Source organism: Macaca nemestrina, chromosome 2 (assembly GCF_043159975.1).
Source record: "Macaca nemestrina isolate mMacNem1 chromosome 2, mMacNem.hap1, whole genome shotgun sequence".
NCBI lineage: Eukaryota > Metazoa > Chordata > Mammalia > Primates > Cercopithecidae > Macaca > Macaca nemestrina.
Window position 1 is genome coordinate 30864854 of NC_092126.1, and position 12940 is coordinate 30877793.

Below are 12940 nucleotides of genomic sequence, written 5' to 3' on the forward strand. Positions count from 1 at the left end.
AATCTCAATCTTGGCTCACTGTAGCCTCCACCTCCTGGGTTTAAGTGATTCTCATGCCTCAGCCTCCTAAGAAGCTGGGATTACAGGTGTGTGCCACCATGCCTGGCTAATTTGTGTATTTTCATTAGAGACGGGGTTTTGCCATATTGGCCAGGCTGCTCTGGAACTCTTGGGTTCAAGTGATCTGAGCCTTCCAAAGTGGTGGGATTACAGACATGAGCCACTGTGTCCAGCCTGTAAAATTCTTTATATACATTTCTCGAAAGGATATAGCTAAGGCATATCCACTGCTTTAAAAACTTGGTTGTGTCTGAAATTATTATAAGCCAACTTCACATTTAACCACATTTTATAACAGCCATGCATAGCTTAAAAACAGTGATACATTCAGAGGAGTGTGTTGTTAGGCAATTTCATCATAGTGCAAACATCGTAGAGTGTACTTACACAACGAAATGGTACCACCTACTACACACCTAAGCTGTATGGTATAGTCTGTTACTCCTAGGATACAAACCTATATAAGCATGGCACTGTACTGAATACTGTAGGCAATTATAACAATGGTAAGTATTTTTGTATCTAAACATATAAAAGGTACAGAAAATTGTAAGGTATACAGAAAAAAAAAATGGTACACCTGTCTAGGGCACTTCTTATGAATGGAGCTTGGAAGTGGCTCTGGGCGAAGGAATGAGTGAGCAGTGAGTGAATGTGAAGGCCTAGGATTGTTGTGCACTACTGTAGACTTTATAAACACTGTACCCTTAGGCTACACTAAATTTATTTAAACAATAGTTCTTTCTTCAAAATAAATTAATCTTACCTTACTATAACTTTTACGTCATGAACTTTTTTTTTAAATTTTTGTTTCTTTTGTAATAACACTTAGCTCAAAACAAACACGTTTTTTAGCTGTACAAACATTCTTTTTCTTACATCTTTATTCTGTGATCTTTTTCTATTTTTGAATTTTTTTATTTTACTTTTTAAGCTTTTTTGTTAAAAATGGAGACACGCACATTAGGCTAGGCCTAACCAGGGTCAGGATCATCAGTATCATTGTTTCCACCTCCAAGTTTTGTCCCCCTGGAGGGTCTTTGGGGGGCAGTGACACTCATGGAGCTGTCATCTCCTGTGTTAACAATGCCTTCTTCTGGAATACATCCAAGGACCTGCGTGACGCTGTTTTAAAGTTAACTCTTTTTTTAATATGTGTAACTAGAAGTACATTATAAAATAATGATTAAAAGTATAGTATAGTAAATATATAAACCAGTAACACAATCGATTATTATTATTCACTGTACATAATTGTATGTGCCATACTTACATATGACTGGCAGCACAGTAGGCTGGCATCACCACAAACACTGAATCCATTGCACTATGACATTATGACAGCTATGATGTCACTAGACAATAGCATTTGTTAGCTCCATTATAGTCTTATGGGACCACCATCATATATGTGGTCTGTTGTTGATCAAAACATCATTACGTGTCACATGACTGTAGTTTAACACCTAATATCTTAATAAGAACTCATCTGCCCTGTGGAAGAGGATGCCAAGGTAATACAGAAAAGGATCTAGCTATAACTGAAAGTATCCTAAATTAGAAAAACAAACAAACAGTTAAACCTTTGAGAGATAATTATTTAAGGTACATAGACTATTACGTTCTCTATCTGTGTGACTTTGTATTTCTTGGGGCGAGACACTCAGTTCCTGGAGTTTTAACCACCTTATCTGCAAATTAAACATTTTTGCTCTCTGATGGAAAGAGTTTAACTACCTGCCCTCTTAGGGATCCCTTCAATATGTAGGAACTGTGATTCTGTAGTATATAAAAGAGCAGAGAGGAACTTTAGTTTAAACATGGCACCTTTAGTGCAAGCATTTAGCTCTGTTCCCTCCTAAAATTCCAGTGCAAGGACAAGGGCAGTTAAAGATAAACCCTCAAAAAATAAGAAAACAAAAGAGAAAACAGTAGCAATAAAATATTGTTACTTGGAAAACAGATGAAAATTGACAACTAAGCAGCCTAAGAAAGCTGAACCTTAAGTCAATGGTAGGTCAAAAACGAAGAAGCAGCTTGACTTACATTGTAAAATTCTCTAGAAGCTCAGGAGCTACAGGTGAAGATGAAGGTAGAACTGAAGACAAGACAACTGGTCAGAAGCTTCTGAAAGAGGAATTAGATTTCCTTCCTTATATCAGCAAAAGACTGAAAATATAATTCTCTGAAAAGTGTACAACAGAATGTGTGTGGTCTGAGAGATCAGGCACATTCCGGTGTGAACCACCCTACTGGAAAAGGGGTAGTGAACACTTAAATGCTAAATTTGAGACCCCAGGCCTCCCCAGCTTGCTCTCCAGAGTACCAGTATGGATAGCCTTCAGGCAAGAGATTTGGAAGGGTTTTCTCTAGGCAAAAGACACACACACACACAGCTATAAATATACTTACCCCAGGGGTGCTCCAAGGAAACACCCAGTTACTTTATAGTGGACCCCACCATTAACGAGCTCCATCCAAACAGAACTTCCTCTTAGCTTTTTAGTTTATACTATTTTATATGGACAAGACAGCCAAGGATCACCAGACACTTGAATAGAGGATTTGATAATGAAAGACAAACAAAAACAGAAAAAAGCAACTGGGAGGAAACAGGCTATGCAGAACAAGAAAACAAATATCATATTTTAATACATTTTTTTGTTCTCTAAATGTTATATTTTTCTAATATAATACCTTTTCTAATGTATACATTTTTCTAAAATGTAAAACTCAGTGGAAGAGTTGGAAGATAAAGTTGAGGAAATCTCCCCTGAAAATAGAATATAAAATAAATAGAAGAGAGAAAAACATAAGAAAATGAGAGAACTGGCCCAGAAATTTTTAAAAATAGGAGTTTCAGAGTGAACAGAGAAAATTAAAGGAAGGAAATATCAAAAATACAATTTGAGAAATTTTTTCATTAATAAAATAACTGAGTCTTAAGATAGGAAAAGTCCATAGACTGACCCACTCAAGAAAAAACAAACCCACAGTCAGATGTATTACTGAAAAAGTTCAGAAATCTGCAAACAAAAGAATCTTACTGACTCATAGAGTTGGAAAAGAAAGATTCTAATAAAGAATGAGGAATTAAAATAGCTACAGACTTCTCAGTAGCAACACCAAAAGCAAGACAATGGAGCGATACTTTGAAAGTTCTGAGAAATGGCCAAGCGTGGTGACTCACGCTTGTAATTCCAGCATTTTGGGAGGCCGAAGCAGGTGGATCACCTGAAGTCAGGAGTTCGAGACCAGCCTGACCAACATGATGAAACCCCCTCGCTACTAAAAATACAAAAATTAGCCAGGCATGGTGGTGGGCGCCTATAGTCCCAGCTACTCGGGAGGCTGAGGCAGGAGAATCACTTGAACCCGGTAGGTGGAAGTTGCAGTGAGCCGAGATCATGCCACTGCACTCCACCCTGGGTGACAGAGCAAGAATCCATCTCAAAAAAAAAAAAAAAAAAGTTCTGAGAAAAAATTACTTCTAACCTAGATTCAACATCTGGCTAAACTAGTAGTTAATTTTGAGTGTAAAATAAAGCCATGTTTAGACATTAAAGATTCAAAAAAATGATTCTCATGTACCCTGGGAATCCACTGGAGGATATGCTGTACAAAAATGAGGACATAAACTAAGGAGGAAGAATACCTAAGAACTAGGAAATAGAGGATCCAAAGCAAAACAAAAAGATCCCCAGAATGATAATGTATGGAGATCCAAAGACTATAGCACTGCTAAATAGCAGACCCAGAAAGTAGTAGCAAGCCCAGATTGGAGCAAGTTGGAAGTTTCCAGAAAGATTTATTCAAAAAGATAAAATTGGAAGAATGACTAATATACTTTAACAAATTGAGAGATGTATGCAACTAGGCATGAGTTTGGGTGATAACTTTATAAAAGCTAAACTAACCCCAAAAAAGGACAATTGGTAACCCCAAAGAAAAACAAAGTATGTGTAGGAAAAGAAAGAAAGGTTATGATAAACCTTATAACTGAGCTGGGATTAACATTTACATAGACATTATAATGTAAGCCTATTGAATATTAATCTAATCAGAATCACACTATACCTGTTGAGAAGATGGGGCATGGGAACTACGTGTTTGCCTGAGGAGGAGAGGAGGGAGCAGGTGGTAGTGGTCAATACAACTAAATCTTTATCTTCCATAGTGGGGAATCAGGGGATAATACTCAAGAGAAATCAAGAAGTGGCTAGATAAGTTAGAGATAAAGGCCATCTGTGGTGGCTCACACCTGTAATCCCAACACTTTGGGAGGCTGAATCGAGAGTATTGCTTGAGTCCAGGAGTTTGAGACCAGCCTAGGCAATATAGTGAGACCTGTCCTTACAAAAAAAAATTTTTTTTTCATTAGCCAGGTATGGTGGTATGCGACTGTAGTACCAGCCACTCGGGAGACTGAGGTAAAAGGATCACTTGAGTCTGGGAGATCAAGACTGCAGTGAGCAGTGATTGTGCCACTGTACTCCAGCCTGAGGTACAGAGCAAGAGCTTGTCTTAGATAGACTAGATAGATACATAGATACATAGATGATATAGAGGTGAAAAAACAAAATGGGTAAAAGAATTTAAAGTGGTTGTTTCTGGGGAGCAAGAAGTAGAGGGTGGGGTTGTGAGGAACTGTTCTTCATAACAGAAACAGTTGAATAAAGCACTATTTCATTGTATTGACCATTTCACTTTATTAACACTTATATAAGTGTTACGTATATAACTTAGATTAAAAAAACAACTAAAAATTACAACAAAATAGAATATTTTGGCATAATAAATTAGAAGAGGAGATAATCTGCATGTACAAAGAACGTGTCTGTGAAGAACCAGAGTAAGAGAATAACAAATGAGAAAGGCATATGGAGACAGGTTTCATTTGCATTCTATCATATTTTGGTGGCATATGGATTAGTCTGCAACACCAATTAATTGCTTTTCTTTATGATGATACTTTAACTTAAAACTGAGAAGTAAAAATAGAAATAAAGTGAATCTAACTCTCTACATAGACTTGCTGTGAACCAAGAGACAGAATGCAAGTAATCATTCAAAATTTAGTATATTTGCTAACTTTGGGGAAGGAAGTAGGCAGAAATTTTTAAGATAAATAAGCTCATGCTTTTCCAAGTAGTAGTTTTATCTTATTATTTTATTAAATAGTGCGTTAAGTCAGTACACTTTGCCAGTTCTCGCCCATTCTGGGCACTTAATAGGATTGCACCTCCTTGTCCCTATGATCTGTCAAAATCATATGACTGGTTCTCTCTACTGCATTGTAACTGAAAGTGACATATATGTATTGTCACTGCAAGACCATCCACTGCTGTCTTTCCCTCTGACACCATGAACAGAACCTCCCTGCCAACTTATGGTAGACATGAAGAATGAGGGAGAAATCAGCTTTTGCTGATCTAAGCTTCTGAGACCGATGGTTATCACAGCATAACAGTGCACGGTTGGAAAATGTTTAGGCCCATAGCTGGGACTCATTCTTCCATGGGAGCTGCCTGCTGCCACTAGAGTGGTCCCAGGACACCAGAGCCTATGACTAGGTACCTACCATACATGGGTCCAGTTTGCTTTCATTTCCAGGCCAGTGCGATGTGATACAGTGATATTCCATATCCTGAAAAACGTTCAAGATAGCTTATCACTTAAATTTCTTATACAAACAAGTGGCCAGAAATGAAAGTAAAGACATCTCTTGGTTTGGGTCTCTTGTCCCTTAAACTATATGATGATACCTTTCAGATTTCAAGACTCAGTTCATCTTTTAAAGTGGTTCAGGATCAAGAAATTGTTGATGTTAATTGCCAAAATAGTGGCAGAAAGAGACATAAAACTTAAGATAATCAAGTAGTAGCTATCAGTCGAAGTATGGTAAAATCTGCTTGTAATCGTTCTGAGAAATGTTTGTCAGAATCTACATAGGTATGACATATCCTGGACAAGCATCATATAGTGTGTTGTAGAACTTGTTTTGTCTCAATATTGCCTTTTTATGTATCATACATACCCTTTCTATAATCCACAGCCTATCTTCTTTAGATAAAAAAGAAGTATCACATTTATTCCTGTTAATGCCCATGATTTGGCCATATAATGAAAGAGGGCAAGATTCAGCTTAGTCTTTAAAGAGGTAACAATTAAGCCTTGTGCCAGATTTTTATAAAAGACATCATTATACTTCTTTACTGAAATGTGAAAACTAGTAGAAAGTTTTTTAAATGACCTCACTTCATTACTAGTAGTACTATTACTTTGAGGATTGGTATTGGTTTGTCTTGAAGAGAAAATAAAAACATTTTGATATGTTTAATTTTTATGCTTTATTTTACATGATAGTATAAATCACATCTAATACTTAGCTTTCTAGAAGTCTATTTTTAGGTGGTCATTCTTCTGTTAAATTTTTACTTGTTTTAGCACTGTTAGTCATATTCTATGATTGTTGCCAAATCATTTTCTAAGAATATCTTTGCTAAGGTTAAAGTATATGAAAAATAGAGTATAAGAAAAATTATCAGCCTAGGCAACATAGTGAGACCCCATGTCTACAAAAACATTAACAAAAAATTAGCCGGGCATAGTGGCGTGCACCTGTAGTCCCCAGTTACTAGGGAAGCTGAGGTGTGAGGATCACTTGAGCCCAGGAGTTCAAGTCTGCAGTGAGCTATGATTGTGCCACTACACTCCAGCTTGGGCAGCAGAGCCAAGCCCCTGTCTCAATAAACAAATAAAAAGAAAAAAGAAAAACTCGAAAACTGACTTGTGTCTGTGAATAAGTTATAATATTTAAGCACACCAGCCAACCAGAAGTATTTTGTAAATTTCCTGATAAACTGCATGATATTTTGGTATGATTTGTAGTAATTATAATAAATACCAACCTCCAAAGATCTAAAAGTATCCATGGATCAGAATCCTCTCTAAACCACAGGAAATCAAAAAAGGTCTGAGCTGAAAGTCTCTGCATAAAACAGGATGCATAATGAGACACTCCCTTACCTGAAGGCTCACAGCACTACAGTGGGGTGACTATCCTGTGTCTTTATGACCCCTGTGACCCCGTATGCATTCATCATTGCTCTTTGATTGTTTGAACGTATACTATGGTCATACGAATATAATTTATTTTTGTAATATTCATCTATTCTTTGTCATGACAAAATACCAAAAAGTGTCAGATAAATGAAAACGACTTTGAAAGCAGACTCTTACTTCTAGACAACTGGAGAATTGCCTAACCTATTTCAGGCCGTGATCTAGAAATTATAATTTAAGACATTATATGTGTTTAAGAAATATAAGAGAGCAATCCTAATGAGGATGCTTAGAGTGAAATTGGAATGGGGGAAAGTTAAGTAATTAAACTAAATTAAAATATCTCATCCACATGAGATGCATAATATGATTAAATGCCATATGAACAATAAAGACAGTAAACAAAATGGTGTTAGATGACAGACCACCATGGACTGTGTTGGTCTAGACAAGCTTCCTGTGAGAGATAGATCTGAACCACTGATGTATTTCTTCTCCCATTAGATATAACCATTATTTTCCCTTAGGAAAATAGCTTCCTAGGACAGGTGGTAGTGGTGGATATTGAGTAAGCAGTCAACAATACCTTCTACAGGAGTTCTCTTCTCCCTCACATCCCCTGACACATCTAAAATAGTTAGAATTGTATTAAGTTGCTTTGGGTAAAAATAAGAGAAAGTATTATATCAAATGAGGAAATTTGTTGTTTATTATTTCACATAACAAAGATTCCTGAAATAGGTCTGCGGTTGGATTATTCAACTGTTCAGTAGCATCACCATCTTTCCACTCTGCCATCCTTAGTGTGGTGGCTTTATCTTCAACTTGGCTCTCATTATGTTCTCTCAAGGGGGCTGACACAGAGCCAATTATATCACACACACGTGCATGCACACCCCTTCTAGAGAAGGCTACTTGGGAATTCCCCAGCAGTCTTTCCTTCCCATATCATTGACCAGAATTAAATTCCATGCCCACTTCTTAACCAATCTCTGGTAAGGAGAAGGGTTAAGAGAGGCTCATGACAGAGGACCAGCAGGTGGGGGGATGTGATGAGGCAGCCAGCCATTTGATAGGTAAATTACCCTTGAAGTATTAATTGCCAAAATGGTTTATTTAATCCTTTCCTGAAGGATTTGCATTTGAAAAGAGGCAGTTCTGCTGTCATCAGTCATATTTTGCTGGTAGATTTTTCAGGCAACTAGAGTTAAATTGGTGGTTGGAAGGGAGAAACTGAGCAGAGCAGCCTTCCCAGAAGACTAGAATTTTCCTAGTTACCTGATTTTCTTCTCAGTCAGTGACGTATACTTCCTAGGAAAACATGTTATGTGGAAAGCACTGATTTCAGTAGATTTCTTTATGAGGTTAGGGATGGAATTGAAAACTGGAATCTAGAGTTCATCTAATTATAGGATTTTCAAGTCAAAAGTACACATATGTAATCTCTTCTTGTTTAATCAGTAGTGTTAATGATAACTGGATTAAAATACTGTCCCATTTAAAATACATTCCCATTTAATATAGTTTATTGAAATGAATAGATATAAAATGAATTTAAACATCAGCAGTTTAAGTCTCATGTTAGTAATTTTAATCTAAGGCCAAATTAACCTGGATATTTGAAACATACATTTAGTCATTCAATGTTTTATAAACCTTGTTTACAATCTGTCTGCCCGTAAATGTACTCAAGGTCAGGAAGGGTAGACTGTATATCTTTATGAGAGAATTCTTTCCTTCTTTCTCCATCTTTTTGCATCACCCAAATCATGTAACTCCATTGCAAAGAAATGTGAACATCAAAGGGAGCATCATAAAAAGCCCTCCATTTTCAACAGTTTTAGCATGACATTTTAATTTAGCTTTTGTAAACAGGTTTTAGAACCAACTTTTTAAAATCCTTATGGTGCAATACATTTATTTTAAATTTTAAAAAATCTGAGAAACCGCAGAATCACAGGAAATGGAGTGCTGCAACGTCCTTTGCGGAACAGTGCCCTTTGGGTTGAGTGAAACACTCATTCACCTCGTGCTGGGTCTTCTTCCTCCATCACTTATCTTTATCTCCATCCTCTGTGTAAAATGCAAAGGTGCCAGATTGTACCCATGCTGTGAATACGGCCGGGAGGCATAGACAGTGGTTTTGGGGAAAGCTCAAGTGAAGCAATTAGAAATATTTACAATCCCAGGCCAGAAATATTTTGTGGGTTTGAATCATGCTAAATTAAATGTGTCATTGATGGCATTTGCTTCTTTCTAGTGACCTTTCTTGAAACTTGACATTTGTATATTCTTTCAGTGCCACATTGCCTTGGGGACAGTTATTCCTACCCTAAAGTGCAGATGTGCATGACAGGGAAGGAAATGAGGGCTTTGACTTATCTGGGCAATTGGAGGTCAGCCAAGGCCAGAGGCCAGATTGCAGAGTCTGCATGGTTGTCCTCTTCTTTCCCCCTCAGTGGCACCACCACCTTCTCCTACACAGTGTCTTCCTGCTTTTAAACCTCTTGTCCCAGGCATCTCATCATTTATCCTTTGAACACGTATGTAAACTTTTTCAGGAAGTTATATTTTTAATCCACTGGGCTTTCATTGCAGAAAGAATTGCTTTACTTCTGTCATAGAAATTCTAGGCCTGTTGATAAAGGGGGAATCTGTATCAGGCAGGTGGCCTTCACTTTGCCCCTGAAAACTTAGGACTAAGGAATCCCCTTTTGGGTGTTCCTCATAGCTAGAGCTTCTATGCTCAGAGGGTCAGTTGAAGGCTTGGGCACTGTAATAGTCCATTCTCATATTGCTATCAGGAACTACCTGAAACTGGGTAATTTATAAAGAAAAGAGGCTTAATTGACTCACAGTTCTTCAGGCTGTACAGGAAGCGTGGCTGCAGCGGCCTCAGGAAATTTACAATCATGGCGGAAGGCAAAGAAGAAGCTGGAGAAGGAAGAAGAGAGAATGAAGGGGGAGGTGGTACATACTTTTAAACAACCAAATCTTGTGAGAACTCACTATAATGAGAACAGCAAGGGGGAAATCCACCCCACGATCCAGTCACCTCCCACCAGGCCCTCCTCCAACTCAGAGGATTACAATTCAAGATGAGATTTGGGTGGAGACACAAATCCAAACCATATTATCCTATACCTGGCTCCTCCCAAATCTCATGTCCTTCTCATATTGCAAGATATAATCCTCCCTTCTCAACAGTCCTAAGTCTTAACTCATTTCATCATTAACTCAAAAGTCCACAGTCCAGAGTCTCATCTGAAACAAGGCAAGTCCCTTCCACCTATGGGCCTGTAAAATCAAAAACTAGTTACTTTCAAGATACAATGGAGTACAAGCACTGAGTAAATATGCCCATTCCGAAAGGGAGAAATCAGCCAAAACAAAGGGGCTGTAGGCCCCATGTAAGTCTGAAACCCAGCAGGGCAGTCATTAAATCTTAAAGCTCCAAAATAATCTCCTTTGACTCCATGTCTCACATCCAGACAACACTCATGTAAGGGGTGGGCTCCCAAGGCCTTAGGGATCTCCCTCCCTGGGGCTCTGCAGGGTACAGCCCCCTCAGCTGCTTTCACAAGCTGGCATTTAGTGATTGTGGCATTTCCAGGCACACAGTGCAAGCTGTCAATAGATCTACCATTCTGGGGTCTGGAGGACAGTGTCCCTCTTGTCACAACTCCACTAGGCAATGCCCCAGCAGAGACTCTGTGTGGAGGCTCCAATCCCACATTTCCCCTCTGCACTGTCCTAGTAGAGGTTCTCCGTGAGGAGTCAGCCCTACAGCAGACTTCCACCATCCAGCCATTTCCATACATCCTCTGAAATCTAGGTGGAGGTTCCCAAACCTCAACTCTTGTCCTCTCAACACCCACAGGCTTAACACCACATGGAAGCCACCAAGGTTTGTGGCTTGCACTCTCTGGAGCAATGGCCTAAGATATCTTAGGCCCTTTTAGCCATGGCTGGAATGGGAGCAACTGGGATACAAGGAGCAGTGTCCCAAGTTTGTGCAGGGTAGCAGGGCCCTGGGCCCAGCCCACAAAACCATTCTTCCCTCTTAGGCCTCTAGGCCTGTGATGGAAGGGGCTGCCACAAAGGTCTCTGAGATGCCTTTGAGGCATTTTTCACATTGTCTCGGCTATTAACATTCGCTCCTCTTTACTTATGCAAATTTCTGCAGCCAGCTTAAATTCTTCCCAGAAACATGGATTTTTCTTTTCTACCACAGGGCCAGGCTGCAAAATTTCCAAACTTTTATGCTCTGCTTCCCTGTTACATAAGTTCCAGTTTCAGATCATCTCTTTGCTCATGCATATGACCATATGCTGTTAGAAGCAGCCAGGCTGCATTTGAACACTTTGCTTCTTACAAATTTTTTCCACCAGATACCCTAAATTGTCACTCTCAAGTTTAGAGTTCCACAGATCCCTAGAGCAGGGGCACAATGCCACCAGTCTCTTTACTAATGCATAACAAAAGTAACCTTTACTCTAATTCCCAGTAAGTTTCTCATCTTTATCTGAGATTATCTCAGCCTGGACTTCATTGCCCATATCACTGTCAGCATTTTGGTCACAAAAGTTTAACAAGTTTCCAGGAAGTTCCAAACTTTCCTTCACCTGCCTGTCTTCTTCTAAGCTGTCCAAACTGTTCCAACCTCTGCCTGTTACCCAGTTCCAGAGTCACTTCTACATTTTCAGGTGTCTTTGTAGCAATGCTGCCACACTTCTAGTACAAATTTTCTGTATTAGTCCATTCTCATATTACTATAAATAACTACCTGAGACTGGGTAATGTATAAAGAAAAGATTTAATTGGCTCAAAGTTCCAGATGCTGTACAGGAAGCATGCCTGGGGAAGCCTCAGGAAACTTACAATCATGGCAGAAGGTGAAGAGGAAGGATTCACATCTTACACAGCCAGAGAAGGAGGAAGTGAGAGTGAGGGGAAGGTGCTACACACTTTTAAAAACCAAATTTCATGAGAACTCATTATCACAATAACTGCCAGGGGGAAATCCACCCCCGTGATCCAGATGATCCAATCACCTCCCATCCTTCCTCTGCTCTAACACTAGGGATTACAATTCAAGATGAGATTTGGGCAGGGATGAAAATCCAAATGAGATTTGAAAATCCAAACCATATCAGGCACCTTTACCCAAGCTTCCTCTCTTTTCCTGATCTCTGCTATTTACCCTCCCAACTTTCTGCCCCAAGTTGTCCATATGTCAGAAATTAATACACCTGGAAGCATTGCTGGCAGTAAGCACCAGGAATCTCATGCCTGAAGCATGGGAATAAGAGACAACCCAGGGGCTAAAAACCAAGCTCATGCTCTGTTCACTAAGCAGCACACCCTGGTCTGGGGTTCATATTTGCCTGGAGAATGAGGCAATTTTTTTTTTTCACTCTCCAAATTCTTCACTGAAAGAGGGTGAAGTTGGGGAGTAAATTAAATTAAAGGCATGCTTTAAGTTATTGAAGGCCCTAAGTTAATGAAGAGGGAACTGCAACTATTGGAAAAAATCAGGACCTTTCTAATTTGTGGCAGTGATGATAAAAAAAAAACTTGGATTTTCCCAGGAAGACATGTTAGCAGTAACATGAAGAACTAATAAGAAGAGAAAAAAACAAATAATTCATTTGGCCATAAGGATAATACCAAGCACACCAAGTCATTTACACAGAGTTGCCCATTTATGCCTAATTATTAATCCTCTTAATACGCATGTTTATCCTTACAATTTTATCAGATTCACTTTGTTATAAGTTGTATTTGACTAAACTATTGGACTTGGCTTGAATAA

At 38.8% G+C, this 12940-nt stretch overlaps 1 protein-coding gene and 1 long non-coding RNA gene across 3 annotated transcripts in view; one reads left to right on the forward strand and one right to left on the reverse strand.

Annotated features, from left to right (window-relative positions):
* LOC139361862 (uncharacterized) overlaps positions 1–1372 on the reverse strand; it is a 30227-nt gene extending 28855 nt beyond the window's left edge. Inside the window, exon 1 of one of the 2 annotated variants that reach the window (XR_011619654.1) lies at positions 1334–1366. This is a non-coding gene — a long non-coding RNA (uncharacterized lncRNA). Of the gene's footprint in view, positions 1–1333 lie in introns of both variants that reach the window. The other variant, XR_011619655.1, reaches the window with a different exon arrangement.
* The window catches only part of LOC105465802 (TBC1 domain family member 5), a 570286-nt gene that overhangs the window by 513522 nt on the left and 43824 nt on the right, over positions 1–12940 (forward strand). The gene's annotated exons all lie outside the window — the stretch shown is intronic.